Source organism: Nipponia nippon, unplaced genomic scaffold (assembly GCF_047370975.1).
Source record: "Nipponia nippon isolate SJK-2023a ecotype South Korea unplaced genomic scaffold, ASM4737097v1 scaffold_3, whole genome shotgun sequence".
In the NCBI taxonomy this organism is placed as follows: Eukaryota; Metazoa; Chordata; class Aves; order Pelecaniformes; family Threskiornithidae; genus Nipponia; species Nipponia nippon.
Window position 1 is genome coordinate 126152988 of NW_028262347.1, and position 5402 is coordinate 126158389.

Genomic DNA, 5402 nt, shown 5'->3' on the forward strand with positions numbered 1-5402 from the left:
GTGCTGGGGTGGTGGAAGAAGACTAAGCTTCCTCTGCCCCTTTTAAATAATGACCTTAATTCCACATTTTCTCCAGCTGGTTCTTCCCTAATCCACTTAATATTCCCAGCTGTAGTTACCAAGCCAGTGCAGGCATCGGGTCTCAAGTTGTTTTGCTGCAACAGTCCACGCAAGAAATTGTGAAGGCAGAACTTGGTTACTGAAACGGGCTTTCCCATCACAAAAAAAAGTAGGAAAAAATTATGAAAGGATTTGTCCCTTAAATTAAATGTGTAAATGAAAAGCTATGCTGCTATATGCTACATACTTCTGCCACTTGTAGCGTGAAAAGGAAATCAAGAACTGCTTAAAATAAACACGTTCTACTGTCTAAAGCATTCCCCTTGCAGCGACCTTGGCATGAGGAGATCTTTGTAGAAAACATGTTTTGGGATGGAATCTCTGCATGTCACCTGCAAGACAAGAAACATTTGCGCGCTGATTCAAATAAAGTAAGAATGAGATTTTGAAGCCAAAACCTGTTAAAACAAATCCTCATAAATTTTATTTAACGCTTTTATTTACTCTTTACAATGTTGACACATAGTGATGCACTGATGAAAAAAAAAATGTTTTAATAGAATAAAATAACAAATGAAGATAGTTTAGAAATAATTTTCACTCAAAGTTTCCTCTAACCTCCAAATTGTACATAATAACTTCAAAATCCCTGTAGCCATAGGAACCTTGAACGACTAACACCATAGGTACAGAAAAATCTACTCAGTTTATTAGCAACTTCAAAAAGTAAAAAAAGGATAAAATCATACAATTTTAAAGCTTTACAATGCAAACAGAATTTTTTTCTATAAATTTTCAGAGTTTTCTAAAAGTTATCAAAATATTTTGTTCTTAGGAAATTCATAAATTACTTCATAGAATTTTGTAAGGTCGACTTCAGTAAAGATAAAATCAATTTGAAAGATGGTTTCTATTTACTGCATCTACATCTTTACTGAAAAGTTTTTCCCCTGTAAATCCACAGTAACTGGAACTTCACGATGGCTATGGAAGAATGTGGATAAATGAGACAAGAATTAGAAATTGATGCAAACTTCATGGCTCCTTCTGGCTTAATAAGTGAACTCCCCCCATTTCTCCACATTTGAAGTCTACCGCAAAGGCTGATGATTTTTTTTAAGTGAAAGGAAAAGATAATCTTATTTTACTTTCTTTGGGCTTAGTTATGAAAACATTATGTTTCGATTAAGAAAGCAAGCAGTTGGTGTTTATCTTCCATCACTTGTCACAAATATGATTTGAGCAACAAAGCCATTATCCAGCTGTTTGCTGGTTTTTATATTTTACCCTTGATGTCTTACTATTCGATCTGCTACATGAAAAGCAAGACGAATTACACACCGGTGGATGCCCAGGGGCTGAGGCAGCACCCGTCCCTCCCAGCACCGACGCGGGCGGTGGCCTGGGGACGTGGAACGGGCGTTCAGGAGGTCAGCGCTGCCCAAGCCCCTGCCCTCGCCGCAGAGATCGCCAGGTTCCACTGGAACCCTAAGCACTACATTAGCGCAGGGCAGGCTCCTGGCACGGATTTGTTTTCAGAAAGGGCCTTAGCAAGAAAAAAGCTCCATCGCTATTATTCAGACGATGCAATGCTTTGGAGTGGAGAAATGTTCCTTCCTACAGACCTTGGAAATTTTTTGAAGTGAGGACCGGCAATTCAATAACTGCAGCCTTCAAAGTCCTTCTAAGGGTGCGTTCGCTCCCTCTCCTCTCCAAGGCACGTCCCCAGGCAGCTAGCCTGAGCGCCTTGATAAGAATATTAAAATACAAAGGAAGTGAAGAAAATTCAAAATGATCCAAAGAGGGGATTTTTTTTATTTTTTTTTTTTAAATCTTGCTTTGAAGCATGCAGGCTTTGCACAGAGGAACCACAAAGAATGCAGCAAAGGCAAGCCCTGCCTCTCAGCCAGCGATACCCCAGCACAGAGCTGTCTCCCTGGGGCCAAGGTGGGCAAGGAGCATCTCTGGATTCGAGTGGGCACGACCTGAGCCAGTGTCACGGTGTGTAGCTGCTCCCACTGCCCAGCAAGTGTGGGGGCTGCTGAGTGGGTCAGGTTTTGTCCCCAGCTGGTGCTCAGCCCTCAGTGGCAGATGCAGGTATTGCCCTCCTCCCAGGGACTGATCCTGAGGGCGCCAGCTCTGCAAAAAACATGTTTTAGGAGAAGCTGGGATAGAAAGAGAGCATTCAGGTAGTGCAAATACCTAAATATTTTTAAAAGAACTTGTAGATGCTATATTTTATTCTTTCTGCAGCCTTTTGCAGGAATATAGGCCACAATCCACTTATTTCACTCTGTAGGTGTCTGGAATATGAGTTGCATGTAGAGTTAAATGGAATTTCTTTGTAAAATTATCAACTTGGCGTCATTTCATTACACCCACTATTTGCATTCAGATTTCATTTCAGTCTCCAGACAGTTCCCAAAACTGAGAGCTTGGCTGGTTTGGACACCTGGGGCCAGCTCTTGGGTTGGTTCACGCCATGAGGTTAACGGGTGAGATGAACCCACGACAGGGCCACAGCGCTGCCATGACAGACATGACACAGCATCTTCCCTGCAGTGGCTTTCCTCCAAGGCTGTGGTGCACGGGGAGACGCGGGCAATGGGAATGGGACCCACCAAAAACTGGGAGCATCAGGTAAAACAGCTCCCCAGGAGCCAGGAAGAAATTCGGGGGCAGGGAGCCCACATTGGTGGGGTGTGAGCAACTTCAGGTGGTTTCCAATGCAGAAAGCTTCCTGATTTCGGTGCTACAGCTTGTCACCTCCCAGCTTTTACTCTCTGGTCTGTGTCAAGCACCATTAGGATTAGAAATAATAACCTGTTCCTCAGTTTAGCACACTGTCTTTGATACACATCCATGAAGTTGACTCAGTTTGTACCACAGGATTTTTAAGGGATGTTACAGTAAGGAAATGAAAAAAACCCCTCTCTACTGGTGTTAATTTAAAGCACACCTTTTATTTTGTCTGACAACAGCTCCCTTCTATCAGTTCGAATTTACTTTTTAATTATGTATATTGCTTTTTTTCATGTGAAACTCCAGACTAGAAATATGTATCTCATTATATTTTACGTTATTCAATTGACCTAAACACAAAGGCATTTTTCTTGAATACTGAGTGCTCATGTACCTTTTTAATTAAAGCTTAAAAAGCTTTTAATTAAAACAATAAATCACAGACAGCAGGGTCTATCCAAATTGTCTTCTGGCCTGGCTATATTTTTCCTTTTGCAATCGGATTGACCCAAAAGGTAACAAAACAGGTGAAAATGGCTTTCAGAATTTATTGATACAGTAGAAATTACTCTGCTATTCCACATGACGGGCCAAGGACTTGAACTAGCACTGTTGTGACCTGCTTGGGATCACGTCAGACCATCTAGATCCTTTTTCCCACGGTCTCCCCTAAATATGCGCCCGTGGCAGCAATTAAGCCTCGGCTAGCCGGTAAATCTTCCCACGCTTTGTCTGCCGTTCCAGCCCAAACCTTTCCTGCTCCAGCGTAGAGACTAAATTTAACTTTCTGGTGTCATTTTGTTGCCTCTTCTCTGCAGAGCCGAGGTTTTCCAGAATCGAGTGGTCTTTACGCCACGAGGATGTTGCTTTTGCCTCCTGGGCTGTACGGCCCTGCCCAGCCTGTGCGTACCTGACCCGTTGGCTGCAGGGGGATCCAGGCACGAGATGGAAGTGGCGCTTCTCAGCAGCATCAAAACAGCACGTCTGCCCAGAAACAGAAACCTAGGAACCTCCCGGAGCTTCTGTTCTGAATTTAGGCAGATCTTCTGTGAATCTGTGCCAATTTGGGTAACTGCATTTCTTTGTGAATCTTGTTTTGGTTTAGAAACTCATTAGGAGTACATCCAGCCCATCAGAAAAAAAATGCATAATGCACTAAAGTTGGGTAAGATATTTTTGGCCCCAAGACTATAATTACTTCTCAAATTCTCTAAATTCAATGTGTTCTAAATATCCAGGATTTCTAACAGTCAGGATTTGTGCTTACAGAACACAGACTTTTGCAATTATAATTTTTAAAGTAAGAAGATGAGCCAGTGAATTATTCCCTTGATTAATGATAAAAGTTCAATTGATTTTCATATCCTCTCAAGTGTAACCAAAACCTTTTCCATTTTTGGACATTGTTTTTTTGCACATGCTGCGTGTTACAACCACAGAAACTCCCAATTGCATCTTTAGTACTGGAGTGGAAAATATTACCCTCGTTGTACTCCTGTAGATATATTACACTGCATTTGCATTTTTAGAGAAGTATTTTCGGAAGTGTCCAATGAACTTGTAAATGGACGACTGTGTTTCCAGAGGAAAATTCATTTGCACTTGACAATTAGTTAATCAAACATGCATTCTTCAAGTTGAATGTAGCAATATTTGTGCTACACACAAACTGGGACAGACAGAAAGGAAACTGCTTCCGAAAGCAGCAAGCAGAGAGGGAGGAAACAAGTTGGTGAGAGATGGCGTTCCTTTTCTTCTTCTTCCCAGTCTCAGCGGTAATAGGTAATAGTAACGTGCATGTACATAACGTGTTCAGCTCTCCCGATTAGCCTGTCTTGCCCTGTAAGCTTCCCAGTTCCGGAAATCTCATTCAATTCAAGGACAAATGAAAAGCGAAACTGAAAAAAAGAAAAAAAAAGCAAGCTGGGTGACTTCAAGGAGAAACAAAATCTCCCAATAAAGCCAGCAGTAAACTCAAACTACTTGCCTAAAACTATCAAGTAGTAAAGCACGAGACACTTGGCTCGTGCTGCCGTGCAGTTCTGCTCCCCAGAGGTCAAGTGTGTGAAACCCTGGACCCGAGGCACTGCTGGCGAAACCCCCCCGGGGCTCCTCGCCCCCGTTAACACCTGCATCGCAGCCAGGAGCCTGCAGCTGCCAGCAGGACTTCCCCTCCCAAAACATCACTACTCGGTCCATAAAGGTGTCTAGCAAGGACCAGTCCTCGACCGCTACCGCAGCCAGAGCGGGTCCTGCGGGATGCTCCCCCGGAGCGGTGCCGCGATGCCACGCCGAGGCGGGTGTGCGGCCCAGCACGGAGCACCGAACAGCACCCCGGCCGGCCGGCTGGCAGCAGACCTCGGGCTGGGGCACGCCTGCCTCTCCAGACAGATGCAGGCAGATCGAACAAAGCCAACATGCCTCTGTCGCTGCCTCTGCTTTCTGCACGGTGCAGGTCGAGAAGGTTTTTCTTCCCTTTCCAAAATCAAAAAAGATCCCTTCCCTAAGTATTGTCCTACTTTGAGCCTTTTTTTCCCTGTCTTTCTTGGATCTTGGTCTTTAGCTCATCTCCTTTGGGTTTCTTTATCCATCTCTGTTTA